General features: G+C 33.6%; 2 pseudogenes; one reads left to right on the top strand and one right to left on the bottom strand.

Annotated features, from left to right (window-relative positions):
- Positions 1-17,368, bottom strand: part of LOC149549469 (peroxidase 49-like) — a 33,654-nt pseudogene extending 16,286 nt beyond the window's left edge.
- Positions 17,369-17,469: 101 nt separating this feature from the next.
- LOC149549468 (short-chain type dehydrogenase/reductase pseudogene) lies at positions 17,470-18,337 on the top strand (annotated as a pseudogene).
- The last annotated feature ends 1,487 nt before the right edge of the window (positions 18,338-19,824 follow it).

Below are 19,824 nucleotides of genomic sequence, written 5' to 3'. Positions count from 1 at the left end.
ATCAAAGAGTAACTAGGTAGCCTCAAAAACAAAGAAAAGGTCGGGTGAATCGAGATGGGCATTGGACTCCTCCTCCCAATGGATTTTTGAAAATTAACACTGATGGTTCTTCCCAGAGGAATTTAGGCCCTCCTGGTATTGGGAGAGTGGCTCAGTGCAATTATGGGGACAGTAAATTCTTTTTCTTAGTGCATAAGGCCGATTACACTAATAATCTCATGGAGGCTTAGGCCATTTTATATGCTATAGAATAGTGTTGTTTGTGGGGATGGGACAAGATTATCTATGAGTCTAACTCCCAAGTGGTGGCAAACTTTCTTTCATTGAAGGAGCTTGAGGATGTTAGTTGGCAGTTGGTCACTATTGTTAATCAGATTCTTCTCTTTTGTACCTCTCTTGAGTTCATTAGGTTTACTTACATTCCTCGTGAATGGAATAGAGCTGATGATTGTTTAGCCAAATGGGCTCCTAATTATGCTCCAATCTGGAATATTATGGATAGAGGGAAACTTCCCTTAGAGATGGTGCAAGAATTTGATTAACTTGTTGCTCAGGGTAGAGCCCCTTATTGAGATCTCCTTGTTGTAATCCTTTTTGTGTTAATAAATTTTTACCCCACTTTTTCCAGTAGTGAGTAAGATTTAGTGTTGGTATTTTTCATGTAATGATGATTAAGTTATGGCGATGTTGTTCTTATATCAAATTTGGTTTTTGGATTCCATTGTGTATCTTTTTGAGCATCAACATCCCGGATCACACTTGGTGATCCATCATTAGGGTCTATGATCGATCATCAAGTTTGAGCATCAAAATTTTGGATTACACTCAGTGATCCATCATCAGATTTCATGATCCATCATCACTTGTTACAGAGTGTGACTTGATGATGGATCATAGAATGTGATCCAAAATGTTGATGCTAAAAAACATACACAATCAAGTCCAAAAACAAAATTTATAGATAATGTTCTTGTCATTAAATATTGTTTAAATACTATCACTAAATTTAAATAGAAATAAGATATTCCATTTATACCCTCATTGATTCATTAATCAAAATTGAAAGATCAATTCATAGTCCATAATTTAGTTCCTGAAAGTGCAACCAAATCTAGCTAGTTGAGACCTTTGAGTTTAAATTTGGTAATAAGGGTCTGCAGAGTTGAGTTTGGAGGAGGAATATTTTGATTGACTGCACTCAAACTTGCAGTTCTTGAATCCCTTCTTCCTAACACTACACTCCACTTTGGCTCTCCACTCTACTCTCTCCACTATTGTAGAACAACCCAACAAAGAAATGCACATCAGTATAATAGAGCCATTGAATCAAGTGAACTATTAAATTCAGTGACATGCAGCTGTAATGCAATCAATGGAAGTATTTGACAATGTAAAAGAAAGTGCATAACTAGAGAATAGAGTCGCTTGCTACACTGGGTGGGAGGACAAGATTAAGCACAAGACACAACCCCTGGGCACTCTTTTTCCAACTCTGATTTAATTTGATCCACGACATCAAACCCTCTGATGCAATTGTTATTGGGCACTGCTATCTTTTCTCCCTTGAATGTTTGAGTGTTATCTAACAACACTGAACCATCACAATCCTGTCATGCACAAACACAATATTGAGAAGATGTATTTGAATTTTGAACCACAACACTCAATTGGCACTATTTGTAAAAAGAGCTCAAGCATATTTTTGGGGACATCTAGAAAACAATCTTACGTTTATGTTGTTTGTTAAAAGTTCAAAGTAACAAACAATTTGGAATGGTAGGCTATCACTGGCTCCAACTGCTGCATCGTACTTATTCTGTTAATGTTAAATCTTTCTGATTCTATTTCTTGACTTTCATTTTTTTTTAAAATATTCTTTCAATTCCCTTTTTCTATCTTTATAAAAAACAAACAATTTATAATATCTAAAATTCTAAACCCTTAGCAATGTACCAGTGATATTTCTATATAAATCAATGATTCTAATTGCAGTTCTTTATTCCATGGGTGGTCTAAAATATTGATGGAAAATACAGTACACAATCAAATTCAAAAATCATAATAAATAATAAATATAAAATTGTTACACATATTTGTACCTGAACAAAACATTCATGGAAATGAAGGCGAAGTAAAGAAGTAGCCATGCGAGCCTCTTTCTCAACAGCCTTCTCTACCACGGACTTGACAATGGACAAGGCATTTGGACAAGAATGTTCATAGAAACTTGGGCTTAAGCCATATGGATGACAGACAGCACAGACTGCCATTATAAGCATAAAAACACACAAATTCCTCCCAATTGTATTGCTGATCATTAAAGTATTGTAATTCACCATTTTCAGCAGATGATTATGATGATGCTGAAATTTTATTTTGCACAATGACCAACATGCCATTCAGTCTAGATATATTTATAGACATTCTTCGTGAGTTTGGTTTGTGTTTAATGGATATGTTTCCATTCGATTCAACAACTCTTCCATGACACCGAAACATTGTTCTTTGATTTGTGCAGAGCGGTTCAAACTAATACTCGAATGTTCTGTCCTTTCCTTAAGGAAAAAATTCTTTAACTATCACGTACTCTTTATATATAAACAATGGTTTCTTCCAAGTAGGGACCGGCTATCCTACCCCCAAAATTTTTTTTTTTATCAAAAACAAAGTAAAGTCAAATTGTTTTTTTTTCCAGATTCATAAATGTAGTGGTTTTTTCTTCTTTCTTTTTTGTTATTTTTGGATTACAAACTTTACGAATCATGAAGATCAAATGCTAAAATTTTCTAAAAAATTCATAATGTTTGGATCTTTTGAAAATTGATCAACTATACATTTTTGTGGGCGGATAGCCACCTCACTTCTAATCAACATTGATGATGTCACATACACTTTGTACTCTTCCTGATGGCCTTTTTGTGTCCTCTATTGAGTGAAGAATAATCTTATCATTTTGTGTTTGAAATAATTGTTTTGCAATTTCTATGAAAAAAAATAAAATCGAGACACTATTGATCTCTATAAAAATTCAATTTCAATCTGTCATTAACTTTTAATGTATCTGCAATCAATCAATTGTGTATAATTTAAAATAATAAAACTAATTTCTATTTTATATATAACTTATAAATATATTCCTTCTATATTATCTTGTGGCATTAAAGTATGGTGATAATTTGATTTATTTAATTCATTTTATTTATTGTATATCTAGGCTTGTGATGTACTTGCAAATATATTTAGTTCTCATATTTTTAAAAATAGATAATTATGATTGCATAAATAAAAATGTATCTACTTGTGCTTTAGATTCATCTCTATATTTTTTTACCATCAATGTTTAGGATCACACCTCTTGTTTCTTCATATTTCTCTCTTACAACTCTTTCATATTGATGAAGGTGTTAAGTATACAAGTCTAGTTAGTGCTTAAATATGTTGACGATGTGTTGCATTGATGATAGGTTTGTCATTCATGATAACATATATGTTTGAATCCTGATAGACAAGGATTTTGTACATCACAGAGGTTTACTAAGTCGACAAAGTTGGCACATAATGGGTTAAGTTTTGTGAGCTTAGAATCATGTTCAAGTTGATTTTAGATGCTATAGCTATCTTCGCTTACATTTTTATTAAGAATTGGATGAGTTATAGTTCATTTGGTAAAGACTAGTAGTAGAGCAGTGTGTAAGAAATTATGTCATAGGTAGTTGTTGGTAGTTTGATTGTATCTTATCAGCAAAGTGGAATTAAGGTGTGTGAGCTTAGATATTATTTAAATACATGTTCATGATGTTATTTTCAAGATAGCATATCTTGGAGATTATTTTGGAGAGGTTGTGGAAGTTAAATGTGCAATATGATTTACTGGCAATTAGTTGTGCGAGTGAAACATGTTGATCCTTATTGGATAATGCGTTAATTATATTGTAACATGTGGAAAATTTATTGTATATGCCTTAGTGTGATCATATGTAATCACTTGTACATTGGAAAAGCCTTAATAGGATGACCTAGCTAATTAATTGGATAGGGTATAAAGGAAAGATGTCTTCCTTGGATATGAGTGTGGTTGTTGTGTATGGTAATGTGTTGTATGGTTAGAGGATGCAAATTTCATTAGAGTTGAACACAGATGGAGTTGGGTGTTTGGATTTGGGCTTCCAAGGAATTGTATTGGCAATTAAGTAATAATATTGGTCAATTCAAGTTATTGGATTTGTTATCCTGAAGAGCTACTCTTCATTTTTAACTAAATTCATTTGAATAGTAAGTCCAATTATCTTCCTGCAATCCTTTCACGTAGTTTGGACCTCCTAACAAGGGTTCAAGGTCTCCTAATGGGTATCTATCCTTTAGTAGCTCAGGCTATTGTATAGTTAATCACAATGTACTTGACTCCTAACATAGTCACGTCCTTTCACAAGGAACTTTTATAATAGTACAATATCTTGTCAGTTCCATCCCCACCAGGATTTTCTCCATGATCAAGGGCTTCCCTAGTTAACAAATCATTATGTCACTTTGTATGACTTATCTCTTATTATGCTTCATTATTTTGGTTATTGAAGTTGGATATAAGTTTAATGTTCTCATAATAGATTCACCCCCCACTCGTGTTGTGTGGGTGGACTTTTCTTTCTAATAAAAGGATCTTGGAATATAATAAGACTTTAAATAAATTTTAAAACTTTATAGAAATATAAATGAAAGTCAATATTAAAAATTATGTCTTATAAATATTTTTAATCATATTTTGTAGTTCATTTTATTTCCTTTATAATTGTAGTGTTTTTGGCCCCGTGGTAGGATTTCTCTCTCTTCTAATATATTCATATCCTTTACTAATGAATCTCAAACCTCTTTATCTAATTACTCTCTCTCTCTCTCTCTCTCTCTCTCTCTCTCTCTCTCTCTCATTCTCTCTCTCTCTCTCTCTCTATCTCTCACACACACATATTTTTAGATCTCTATTTTTTCTTTGTAACTTGTATGTCAACTTTATTTAAGAACCACATTCATATGTTCCTAAATTTACTTAGAATCATATAAATAAAAAATAGGTCTCCTTGGGGGCTTGAGGGTGAGCTAGTCAACCCCTATTTGAAAGGTGATAGTCTAGTCCATGCACCCTCCAACATCCAAAATTAGATGCAAATGGAACTAAGAAAAGATATTGCAAGATCCACATTGCATTTGGCTAACTTGCCTTTAAAAATTTATAAATAAGCTCTTCCCACCTTCATTTGAACATATCGTTGGAAGTCTATTGGGAAAGAAAAATACTGAGAGGCGGGAGGGGGGGTGTGAATCAGGATTTAAGAAACTTGTATCCTTTGAAACAATTATCAATCTAATATCTATCACCAGTAACCCTTATCTCTACAAATATATGAATTACAACACATAACACAAATATTTGGTGACCTAAAAATCCTCCAATGTGAAGGTAAAACTGGGGTAGGGATGACACTGACAAATCTTCATTTCTATAGCAATAAAGTTCACCTATTAGGGCTACAATTTTGGTCACTTTTGATGGTCTACCCTATGAGGGGTCTTCCCTGTTAACAGTTACAAGACTTATTTAGTCTACCTTGATTAACATATTTGAAACTTACAACAAAGTAAGCACTATGTTAAAATATTTACATCGGCTTGTTAGGACCACTCTGCTAAGATATTTAAACTAATTCACTCTACTAAAAGATGTATACTTGGTCCTTCAGTTAACACTCTAATTCTTGATTGTGGATCTCCTTTTTCCAAATTTTGATCCTTTCACTAATCTTATATAACATTAATTCTGCACTTCACTGCTCTAGTCGGTTGCTCTTCCTTGTTTCACCTCTAGACCTAGCTTCAAGCATCCAAACTTCACTTCTCACACATACACTCTCACCATCATAAAACTAGGGTTTGGATCCTCCTTTTATAACTAGTCAGAGAAGGTTCTAGATCAAGATTAGTGATCTAGATTTCTCCATTTTGACGCTTAAATCTTCAATTTTTCTGATTGGTTAAACACCTTGCATAGGGATTAATGATCCATGCTAAAATGTGTAATCATCTCCTTAAATTACTTCTTGACCATAAAAAATGCATTAAGTTGGCCAAATATAGTTTACCTTAGTGATTGTGTAATTCCAAACAAATATGTTAATACTAGCTTGCTCAGCACATGAAAACTCTGACACTCGGTCATGACTAATCTGTATGTTGTCTCTTGTCTTTCGAATGCTTGGCACTCACTATATAACTCAACACGAACTAACTTTTTTATAGCTCGACATATACTATCTTTTATCACACTCATCATACATAGGAGTACTCGGTGCTCATAGACTTTCTTGAAAATAACAACTACTCAGCCTTGACTGAACTATGAACAAGTCTAAATACATTGCTCAGCCTTGGTAGGATAGCTCGGTCGCAGTGATGACTGACCATCTCTACCATGTAAATGGCTAAGTGTTTGACATTAATAGATAATAAGTTGTAGGGATTAACAATCTCCCCCTTTGACATTAGTGGCAAAATCACTTTGTCATTACATTCGCAGTGATGACTGACCATCTCTGCCATGTAAATGGCTAAGTGTTTGACATTAATAGATAATAAGTTGTAGGGATTAACAATCTCCTCCTTTGACATTAGTGGCAAAATCACTTTGTCATTATATTACATTACATCCAAACTAAAAACAATACTCCCCTTTAGACTATGACTCTGTCTTCATAAATACTTTAATATGTTCAACATATATACATGTCTTCAAAAATGAGTATCCAATACAAAATTTTCAAGGAGTCATACCTTTAATATTCATCCTCATACATTATCCTTTAAGTTATGACATGTTTCCCTTGTACATATATACATTCCCCCTTGTTTTTGTCATTATGATTGTTGGGGTGAAGGGGTCAAACTATATTTATCCAAAAATGGTTTGTGAATCTGTATAACCATGGCAAGTGCATTATCCCAACTCATTTTAACATATTCCAAAACTAAAACTTTAATCTCTAGTTGAGTAGCTAGGTCAACTAGGCTTTCTGTAGTAGTGATATGAGGATCTCAATTTATTATGTCCTTTGCAAATGGTAACTCTCTCTGCATCACCTCCAAACAAGGTATCAACGTTGACTAAATGGAAATCAAGTTTTCTCTCATTCTGCCATCTATGGCTTGTAATTCAACCAATCCCCTTTGAGCAAAAATCAATCTATTAAGATGGATAGAGTTTGAACTTGCATCCATGCTCAAGGAATGTCTCGTAGTCTTTAGATCTAACTACAATTTATCAATCCAATCCTGAATATCTTGTGTGAGTCTTGATACATCACACAATGTCTTGTACAATATTTGAATATTTTTCACTACTCCTATATCATTTACAAGGTTAGAAAGTTCAACTTTCCTTATAGCTATTATGGTTGATACTTTCTCCAAAACTTGCTTCTCAAACATTTTCTCATACTAGTGCAATAATTTCTCATTTGCGTCTATATCGTCACTACTAATCTTCTCAACAATATGAAATAATTGGTCTATGATAGGAACTTTCTCATCAACATTCTTAATATCACATGCATCAACAAAAATATCTTTTACTTATTGATGTAAATGTTTTTGTTGATGTTCTCTTCTTAGTTCTTCTTGTCTCAACTTTCTAGCCAAAATTTCTTGTAATATTTGCATCTGTTCATATATTATGTTATTAGTGTCATATTTCAGAAGCACTATAACGTCATCTAATGTTATAGGCTTGATAGGTGGCCTTTCTTTCTTCTTCAACAATTTCTTCATTGGTGTACTACTACTTGACAATACTAGCTGAAAGGAGGGTGATGAACATCAACACTCAGTCTTGTCTCTATTTTCTTCTATTGCTAGTCCTATACCTTAGTCACTGCATCACTTGGTTTCTCTATCTTTTTATTTCCCTCTATAAGAGATCCTAAGACTAGTGCTTGTATCTCACCAATAGTAGAATTATCTACTTGTACATTCATCCCATCAATCTGACCCTCTCTGATTTGATTTTCCTTCATAGGATCTTCACTTTTCTTATCTTCAATTGCAAATTCACTATGTTCCTTGGAATCTATGAATAAAGTCTTTTGTTTCATATGTTCCAATTGTTCATTGAAGTTAACAATAATAATAGGTGTTTTAGTAATTGATATAGTTACATGTTGCTTCATTCCTTTCTCTCCAGTCTTAGGATATTCCTTGAATTGAACTAGATGGATGTATCAAATAAAACATCTTTGATGAATTTAGGAGCTTTCTCCCCTTTCTCATTCTCAATAGACATTATTTACTTTTTATTAGTTGATACTGGAGTCACATGACTCTGTCTATTTTTCCTTGCCTTGAGCCATCTTCTCCATAGTCTTGACTAACTGTCTTGCATCATTATACAAATCCTCTATATTGTCCAATTCAACTTGTTCATCTTCCTTTTCCTCCTCTATAGTTGGTGTCAACAATCCAAATGCTTTCTTCCACATCAACTTTCTCTCTTTAACTACTTCCTCAATTATGTTTCTCAAAATTTTATAGCCTCTTGTCTTTTGCAAAAATTTCTTTGGAAAATCTTTTAGGGTTGTAGACATATGAGTCTTCCCTAAATATGGTATTATTTGGGCTAGAGTTGTTTCCCTTATTTGTCTCTCAGTAGAAAATGACCATTTTCATTTAGAATTCACTTTATTATACAACCTTTCTGGTAGTGATTTACCTAACTCAATGGGAGTATACTTAAAATTTACTATCATATCCAAAATTGCTTGTTCAACTTTTTATTCATCTCCTTTATCTAAATAATCATATTTTACATGCTTAAATCTACAAAGGCCTATCAAACTTCAAATATTTTCACATCAACAACTTAATCTTTGCAATGTAATACGTGTGGAATAGCTGAATTCTTATATATTTCTTATGACAATAATGTTGTCACTGTTGCACACATGTCATCAACATTTACTTCATAATGCATTAGTCTTAACCATGCAGCCATTAGTATAACATCTTGGGCATAGGTATAGTTGGTATCAACCATGAAGCATATGTGATCATAATAATGATCAACAACTGACCTAGGGATTCTCATCATTTTGTTTATTTTCCTCTTAAATTCATCAAAATACCCATCTATAATTATCGAGCAAAAATTTCTCCTAATTATTCAATGTAACCATTGATCTTCTTGGTTATAGACCTAGTCTTATACCACACAACATCTCCAATGGTTAGAATGAATTTCGTATAGAAAAGAATAGACACAATATAAGTGAGTCAAACTTACATGAGGTGTGCTTTTCCTTTCTTATGGCTCCTAGATTCTCAGCTACTTGGATCAGCTGCAACTCAGCCAAATCATAACATCTGATCCTTCTTTATAATTTTATAACTCAAATCTATTGCTACACAAGGCATGCTATTCAATTGGCTCAACTAATAGAACTTGTGAGAAATCACTCAGACTACAAACTCAATAAAAAGATCTTCAATTGCATCAACTAACATCCCTTAGTCATTTTATTTTTCCTTGGTAAGTTCTTTAATCACATTTTTGGCTTGACATTGCACAGTCTTCACTTGGTCAAGGGTAGATATCCAATGACTTGGTAGAAAAAGAGCACACATGTTGAAATTTTGATATGTTCCTTTCACATTTTAAAATAATCAAAGAAGAAATATTTTACCAACTTTGAAGGTGAATGTCATGATCATTTTCCTTGTCTTGAAAAAGAGTACTTGAAGATGTGTATTTTAACAATTTTCCTATAGCTAGTACTAGAATAGGTTTGCCTAATAGTTCTCCTCTAATTGTAGACTTTCTCTCTCGTGTTTAATATTTTGGTGGATGGTAGAATTGCTCCTACTCGAGTTTGGAATGAATCTACTTGGGACTCCCTAAATTTTACATCTATATTGGGATTCTCTTACCCCAACGTGATCAAATTACTCATCCCCTTGTGTAAATTCCTTGCCAACTAATTATGTGATGGACGGTAGAATTACTACTACTCGAGTTTGGAAATAATCTACTTGGTACTCCCTCGTATTTACATCCATATTGGGACTCTCTTTCCCCAATGTGATTGAATTACTCTTTCTCCTATGAAAACTCCTTACCCATTAATTAATTAAAATGTATTCTTCTTTTCTAATTTCACTCCTCTTTATTCTTGTTATCCTTACCATTTTTCTTATGCTTCTTGTTATATTATCATATTTCTTTTGATTAAATCATTTATCTTTCTTTTTGTATAATCACAAAATAGATGGTAGAATTAATGTTGCTCGAGTAAAGAAATAATCTATCCAAGACTCCCTCATCATTCTCACCCATATTGGGACTGAATTTCCTTGGCATGGTTGAATTACTCTTTCCCCTATGCAAACTCCCTATCCATCATGAACTTAAACACAAAGGAACTCTACTTGTAATGACCACTTCTACTAGGTGGATTTAGAATAATCCTGAAAAGAATATGAGAATTCTCTAGAAGTCAAACCTTGATATAAGAAATCATGTTTAAGCCAACTTGTAAGTATCATTACTAAACTCTATTAGTAATTCTAGATTACATGCATCATTTACTAATAGTATTTGTTATTATATTAGACTCCTTGTGAAAGAATTGAACATAATCATATTATCCGAGAGTGTAAGGTTCTTCTCTAATCTTCTTTCCCCTCCACTGCAGGATCCCCCTCTTCCCACTTTGTGGATGAGATCTTGGATTCCATTCCTTCTTTGATTACGCAACAAGACAATTTGATTTTTATGGCCCATTTTACTCTTTCTAAGATTCATGGTGTAGTATTTTCTATGCCTACTAATAAGGCACTAGACCCTGATGGGTTCACTACATTATTTTTTCAAAAATGTTGGGATGTAATTTGTTTTGAATTGCTTGAGGCTCTTGAAGAATCTAGGAAAAATGTCTCCATTTTGAAGAACTTTAATACCACCAATATTGCTCTCATTCCAAAGGTTAATGATCCCTATTCTTTTGCTGATTTTTGTCTTATTTCTTTGTGTAGCACTATCTATAAGATTATCACAAAGGCTATTTGTTTGCATCTTAAGCACATTATTCAAAAAATTATATCAACAAAACAAGCAGGTTTTGTTCTTGGTTGAGAAACAATTAAGGGAGCTATAATAGCCCATGAGACCTTTCATTCCATCAAAGAACATAATATTTCAGCCTTTGTTGTCAAATTAGATATGATGTAGGCTTATGATAAATTGAATTGGTCTTTTCTTCTTCTAGTCCTTCATCAATTTGGTTTTCCTTCTAGGTGATGTAAATGGATGAAAGCTTGCATTTTAGGTGGACATTTTTCTATTCTCATTAATGGTGCACTAGAAGGTTTATTTGCCTCTTTCCAAGGAGTTCATCAAGGTGACCCTCTTTCTCCATTCTTGTTTATCATTATGGTAGAGGCCCTCAATAGACTTATTAACTTCTTTAAAATAAAAAAGGGTTGTGGAAAGGTATCAATATTATAGGTACATCTTTGTCCATAATCCACTCTCTTTTTGCTGACGATACTTTACTTTTTGGATCATCTACATATCAAGAAGCACAGTGTATGAAGAAAGCCATTGACTTATATACACAAGTTTTAGGTCAATGTGTCAATGTAACTAAATCTAATATTTAGGTTTTTAATACATCCTAATTGGTTTCTCATAGAATAATCCTTCTTCTTAGTTTTCCTTGTGATCATTTACCTTCTACTTATCTTGGTGTTCCCCTTTTTATGGGATTAAACAAAACCTCTTATTGGAAATCTGTGATTGATCATTTCAATAGTAGAATTAGTGCTTGGAAGGTTTGCTGGTTATCCCTCTCGAGTAGAATTTTTCTTATCAAAACTGTTCTTTCTACCATTCCTAACTATTACTTCTCCATTCTACAAGCCCCCAAAGGTATCATCTCCCAAATTGAAACTTTAATCCACACCTTTCTTTGGTCAGATAATATGAATGGTTAGAAGAAAATATCAATAATTTCATGCATGTCAGACTTCCCAACATTACCAATAGGGTTAGGGCTTTTGGTGCTAAACTTGTTTGGAAAATGTATGAAAAACCCTTTGCCCAGTGGTGTCACCTTTTGTAAAAGAAATATTTATATAACTTGGAACCTTCTAGAGTTCTTACAGTGCTAGATCCCCAAAGAAGTCTATCATTTGAAATTTCATGATGGCTTCTTGAGAATTTATTACTTCATTCATATCATGGCAAGTGAACAATAGGGATAGTGTCAATTTTTTGTTTGATTCATGGAATGGGTTCCACCCCCCTGCTGCCACTATTGATTCTCTAAAGGACTTTTCAAACATAGTGAATCAAGCTTGGGGGACATCTTTTTCTACTTATTTCTCAGCTATTCATAGGTTCATAGGGCTAGTCATTTCAAGACTCCTCATCGCTTCCTATATCCCAAAATCAAGTTGCTTCTTTCAAACAAGTACTAGCTGAAAGGAATGTCTTTATGTCTAATCATCCAGATTGCCTCTTTTGGGTTCGAGCTAAAGATGGTAAATACTCTATTAAACTAGGATACTTGGCTCTCCAACACAACTAGTATAATTAGACCACATTTTGTGCTTTTGAATTCTATTGGAATAGCTCAGTTCTGCCAAAAGTAGGATGCTTTGCATGGCTTGCACTAAAGAACTAAATTTTAACTAATGATTTCCTTTACAGATTGAACATTTTTTATCCCTTTAACTATGTGCTATATTTTCAAGATATAAAAACAATAGATCATCTCCTCTTAGACTGCTCTTTTGCCCAAGATTGTTGGCATTTTGTCCTTCATAAGCTTAATTTCCACATGCCATTACCTAATTCTCTATGGGATTTATTCCAAGCATGGCTAATCCTATACTCTGAATCAATGTTTTCATGTCTTTGGAAATGCATCACTGCATCTATAGTATGGGCAATTTGGTGGAAAATAAACAAGAGAATTTTTAGACAGATGTCATCTCCAATACCTCTATTTTTGGAATGATAAGAGAGATTAATCGTTGAGCTTGTTAATGCTTCATTAAGTAAATATAAGGGTAAACATGTTTTTTATCCTTAGGATGGCTATATTATTTAGTTATGAAAGGTTTTACTTTTTTCTCATATTAATGTTGCATTGTGTCCATTCAAGATTCCTCTTATTTCAGCACAAACCAAGTGGATTCCTCCAAGTGAGTGTTATTTCAAGCTCAATTTTGATGGGGCCTCTAGAGGAAATCCAAGCAACTCTAGCTATGGCGTAGTCATTAGAGATTTTAAAGGTCATGTGATTGGAACAAATCATCTTCTCTCCCTTAGTGTACTAATAACAAAGCTAAGGCTTTGCCCTTGCTTTTTGGTTTGGAACTTGCAAAAACACTTTCTATATCTAAGCTACATGTTGAGGAGGATTCATCAATTATTAATAATGTGTGTATTAAACATCATGTATATAATTGGCCCATACAGTATATATTACATCAAGTATGGTCTCTTCTTGTTTCAATCTCTGAATGTTACATCAAGCATACTTATAAAAAAAGGCAATCTTTTAGCTGATTGTCTGGCTAATTTGGGTATTGACAGGGTGTATATTAACTCTTTACTTTCCCCACTTAACCTCCTTGATCTCCTTAACTTAGCTAATATTATGAAAAAAGAATATATTTAGAATAAGGCTAAGTCCTCGCATGTTTTTTCTTTTATGGATCTCACTTGTTCTTTTGATATATTATTTGTAGGTTAGGGTCTTGGATTACACTTGTATTAGATGGCTTTCTAATATCATGGTTTTAATTGAAGTTTTGGATGTAGATTAGTGATGGTAATCTCTATGACATTTGTCACTGGGCTCTAGGTCTTGTCTCTGGAACCAATCAATGAATTGCATTCATATGAATTTTGGGCTCTTTGTAATTACTTTATTCTCGATCTGAGAATCTCTAGGACAAGATTCATTAGTGTTGATAGACACTCTCTCTTGATACAATATTTCTTCTCCTACATTCCTTTTTTGTATCAGGCAATGATCAAAGTTTTTCTTTTCTAGTTCTTTTCTCTTGGGGCTTTTTTGAATTAGTTATTATTAATATAAATATAATGTTTCATCCAAAAAAAAAATGTTTAGACTTAATACTATTCTTGTAATTACATTTTGTAACAATATTATAAATTGTTATAATATTTGAGATCAATTATTTCTCTCTTGAATGACCATATTAGTCACATAAAATCATAATATTATTTAAATAACTATTCTTTCAATATATATCTTTAATGTTTGAAGTTATATAAATTATCATCACATGCATTGAAAAGTCATAATATCAATCTCTAAATATAAATGAAATAACTAGTGAGAGTAGGGCATGCCTTATATGTTTTCTTTTGATCTATACCTTTCTAAACTTGGGCAGTGTCACCAATCTCAAAATATATTCATAGATCATTCACATGGTATTTGTATGTTACTGTATTCGCAAGTCATTTTCATAAATAGAATACCACTTGAGTGGATTATGGTCATCGTGCCTTATTTTTATTAAGTTCATCCTCGCTTATGTAAAACCCATTTTTACCAATCAAACTCAATGCATGGGCCACATCCATGTTGTCTCGTCAGTTGGAACTCTTAAGTCTTTATTGCCATGTTGTACATGGCTCTTTCTTTCTTTTTCTGGCATGACCCTCTCACCATAGATATGTTGGACTAACTGCCAACATTTTCCTTTCGGATTTGTGACATAGCTTAACTACCTCCTGTGTTTTATAAGTCGAGTGGTTGTATGGGCATTGATATGTCAATCTTTTGATGCAACAACAACTCTAGCTTGTAACAAGTGGTATCAAGGCTTGGTCACAGGTTTGAATCTCCTCAGGTAATGCTAAGGGGGGGATTGTTGAACTAATCACCAATGTTTCCCTTTCAGATTCATGACATGACTTAACTACCTCCTGTGTTTTATAATTCTAGTGGTTGTACTGGGCATTAATAGGTCAATCTTTTGATGCAACAACAACTCTAGCTTGTAACAAGTTCTGTGGTTCATGCACTTATCCTTCTTATTCTATTTCCTTTGCAAGTTATTAATCTTATTTTTTATTATCAAATCTAAGACCATCATTCGCAAAGTGTATATTCTCTTCCATGTCCATCTTCTATATGCTCCCCACATCTTATAAGTCCATGTTTCCTTTTGAGGGCTTGTTATTGGCGTTGACTATGCTCTAGATGAAATTCACCAAAAGTTTTTTTAAAAATTCCTCTTCAGATATCCGAAAATATAATGATTTTTTCTCAAATTTTTTGTTTTGTTTTTTAGTATAGAACATATAGATCATGAAGAACAAATGGTAAAAATTTTCAACAAAATCTATTGTGTTTTTAATTTTTTCAATTTTGGTCAAAGGTGCATTTTGTCTGAAGGATAGTCACATCCCTTGTTATTTTCTTTGTTGGCATGTTGTAGTCCATTTAGAAATCTTTGATGGGTGGACCCAACAAGGCGCTCAGTTTCTTTAGTGTTTATTTCTACTTTTTTGATCCGATATGACTTGCATATAAGCTATGATGTGATTTTATTTTAATATCCATTGCGACTGTGTGTGTGTGTGTGTGTGTGTTCTTTTATTTTATTCTACTTACCAACTGTCCATTATGGTTATCGAGTTTACAAATAATATGAATAATTTAGGATGATAGATCTGGACTTGGTTATAATCCCATACAGAGATTTTGTAATACCCCTTTATTGTAGTCTTTGCATTTTTACAAAAGAATTGACAATCCAATTTGGATCACTCTAATAAAGAACAATATTAGAACAAATGCCCCTTAACTGTAGTCTTGTAGAGGGGTAATTTAACATTACCAAGTTGAGACTCCCACTTTCTTTTATCCATTTATACAACTTTCAAAGGCTCATTTGAGGCCTTTAGAGAGTACCTCTTCCTCACACCACTTTCAATCTAAACTTCTCTTGCACATGCCTACCATCTAAAAGAAGAAACACAAAATTTCTCTCAAAAAGTTTAGCTCAATTACAATTATATAGCTATTACACATGAGCAAGATCTAGTGAAAATAGATTATTGTCAAATATTATTAATATTACATGTTCATTTAAGTTTTTCTAATCATCTTTTCAAATAAATAAGGACAAATTTAATAACAAATGATAAAACATATGTACCTAATAATTCTTTAAATCTTTCTAATGTATTTACAACTCCAATATTTTTAAACATACAAGTAATACTAACCAACACTTCTATTTAATTTTAAAATTCTATGTACTGGATGAACTCTTTCTATTATTTAAGAAATAACTTCAAATTGTTTGTCAAAATCTTAATAAATAAGAATTAGTTATTTTTCATTTATATAAACCTAGATCCATTTGGTAGTAGGAATAAGAATATGGGAATATGAATACGTATTCTGGAATTGTTATTCTAGAATAAAAAATAAGAATTCTTATTCTTGTTTGGTTTAGTTGGAATTTGATAGGGAATTCACGGACCCAAAAATTTATGTTTTCTAAAATAAATCAAACTGGAATAGGAATATATATTCCAATTCCACCTTTTTTAGTGGAAGAGCAAATGTTCACTTTTTAGACCAAAATTGAAATATGTATTCTTATTGACAATTCCAATTTGATGCATCCAAACATAAAATTCAAAATTTTAATAACTTACATATGCCTATTTCACTCATATTCCCGGTCACTCATATTCCTGGTGCCAAACAAACCCTAATAAAAGAAAAGAATGTGATACTGAACACAAAGGAGGCAGCGAAAGGTACATTCTTTTAAGAGGATTAACACCAGATATATACCTGGCCAATACTTCCACAATATTGTATATACTTCTGCATCAAATCGACTCTTAAAACTTACACGCTGTTTGTAAATACACAGTCATTTGTTGTCCATTTGAGATGGGTATATGCGTGGACTTAATCTCAACTACTCCACCTGCACCAAACACGTCCTATTTCTCTGTAGACTAAACCCATAATTTTTCCTTTCAAATCTACAAGATATTTGTAATATATTCATCACTGATACGAATAACATTCTCATCAGTTACAGTGAGATTTTTGTATAATTATCTATAGACAATACTATTTCTCTAACCATTTTTCTTGTGTATCTTGGATTTGAATACTAAAGATTCTGCATGAAATCACTAGCCTGTTTTACAAGAATGAGAATATTCAAACAGCTTTCCTCTTGCAGAGTTTTTGCAGCACTTTAGTAGTCTGCCCACATTGCAATGGGTTTTCCATGGCCTCACTCCCCTCCCCTCCATCGCTACCAAGAAAAAAACGGTGTCATCGTGTAAGCACATGGCCCAAATATGACAGCCCCACTATATTTAACAGAGCAGAGCAAAAAGAAAGGCGCAAGGAAATGGCGGACAGCTCCGATTTGGAAGGGCGCGTGGCCATCGTGACGGGTTCATCGCGAGGGATCAGCAGAGAAATCGCGCTTCACTTGGCGCGTAAAAGAGCAAAAGTGGAGGTCTATTACCGCGTGAACAAAGAGAGAGCGGAGGAGGTCGCCGCCACAATCAACAATGAGCGTGGTTCAGGCAGAGCCATCACTTGCAGAGTCAATGTGGAGGTCTATTACCGCGTGAACAAAGAAAGAGCGGAGGAGGTCGCCGCCACAATCAACAATGAGCGTGGTTCAGGCAGAGCCATCACTTGCAGAGTCGATGTTTCCGAAGCGTCGGACGTGGTTGCGCTTTTCGACAGGGCACAGCAGGCCTTCGGGGGCGTGCACATATTAGTGAACAGCGCGGGCGTGGCGAGCTCCACGTACCCAACTCTGGCGAAAATACGAGAAGAGGAGTGGGACTATATTTTCAGCGTGAACGGGAAGGGGGCGTTTGTGGGGTGCAGGGAGGCGGCGAAGAGGGTGGTGAGAAGCGGCGGGGGGCGGATAATACACATAACGAGCTCAGCCGTGGGGTCGGCGAAGCCCGGGTATGGAGCGTACGCGGCGAGTAAGGCGGCGGCGGAGACGATGATTAAAATCGTGGCGAGGGAGTTGAGGGGGGACGAAGATTACGGCAAATTGCGTGGCGCCGGGGCCGGTGGTCACGGCCGGAAAGAGCGAGGAGCTGGTTCAACGCGTTGCGAAGGAGTTGCCGTTTGAACGACTGGGCGAGGTCGGTGACGTGGCACCCGTTGTGGCGTTTCTTGCTAGAATAGAATATCATGTTCATCTTCAAATTGGTGGGTTTTCCATGGCCTCCTGTGAAAGCTGTGATTGAATCCATAAATATACGTTTTGTTTTTTGGGTTGATTTCTTGAAGCTCTATCTAGGAGGAGTACAAATAAATTGGAAGTTGCCTGACACCACTTTAAAACATCTGACATCTACCATGTGGTTAGATAGAGACATTTGATTCGGGAATATAAAATCTGATATAAAAGCTCTGATGCTTGTTTGTTTTTTAAATTTAATTGTAGCAGTTCATATAATAATTTTGGTGTTTAAATTATTGTATTACATTTTCAATAGAATATATATTTTAAGATTGCTTAGTAAGGGTTAGTAAAGGGTACTGCATTTTATTTTATTTTATGTAAAGATATCATTCTTATTTAATGTTCTGGCTCATGCCAGAGCTGTCTTCGTCCTATTTTATGAGGACTCATGTCTTATCTTATGTTCTTGTTTGAGTCATTCTTTTTCTTTTTCTTTTTTACAACTTTTGCATTAGTCTTTAAGAAGTTAATTCATTTTATTTATTTTTAGACAAATTATTATAGTTCATTTTTATAATTTATTGTAGAATGTGGATTATTCATATTTATTTCAGATCTTGACAAACTATTTCTTTAAAGAAATCGTTTAGTAAGATTGAACATAACAGAAAAATCTATTCTCCAGATTAATCTTTCTGTTACCTATTAAATTTTAATTGAAAAAAGGTAAGTCATTTTAATATATTATAATTTGTCAAAAATTGATATTATTATAATATTAAAAATATAAAATATTTTATTATTATAATACTAAAAATTAGATTCTTACGGATCCATTTCAAAGTAATCTTTAATAACAAAATTTTAAGTCAATTGCCATATTACAATTATAGAGGCTTTGATGCTAACCAAATAACTTTGGTTTTGTTTGCCTGCCTAACCTTATTTTTAGTTAAGGCCACCACAATTCTTTCTAATGTCTCCCCTCTATCCAAGGGCTTGCTATTACCAATCTCCACCATGGATTTTGCAAATTATTTAAAGAATATTTTTTCATTCTTAGCATATGCACTTACAACATTTCTAGTCAAATAATTTGGAGATTCCTTTTGATTTGCATAGAGTTCTTCATCAAAAATCAATAGCCCTTTGAAGTTCTCCAAATTTTGGAAGTAGTGATTGCCAAATTTAGTAGGGCTACCAACATCTATGGTTGACAAGATGCTTTCTCCTACAAGTCTTAGGCATTATGATTTCAAATTTGTTGAATAAATCTAATCCATAATCAAAATTGGTTTTCCATAAAGTCTTTGCTTGAAGCTTGTGCATGTAGAGTGACTAATGGTATGCCCACATAGCCAAGAATTTATTAGACATGTAAAACCTCTCTTGAATCATCTCAGATCAATGAAAATATATAAAAGTTAAAACAAAATGAGGATTTTTTAGGAAACTTATAAAAGATAGTAAAATATAATGAGTACCGTTTGTGTTGGCATCGTCATGTTATGATGATTAAGTTGTGGTGGTTTTATTCTTATCATCTAG

This window comes from Cupressus sempervirens, chromosome 7, assembly GCF_028749045.1.
Source record: "Cupressus sempervirens isolate cs-2001-9-10 chromosome 7, ASM2874904v1, whole genome shotgun sequence".
Classification (NCBI taxonomy): Eukaryota; Viridiplantae; Streptophyta; class Pinopsida; order Cupressales; family Cupressaceae; genus Cupressus; species Cupressus sempervirens.
This window is presented reverse-complemented; position numbering and strand designations above follow the sequence as displayed.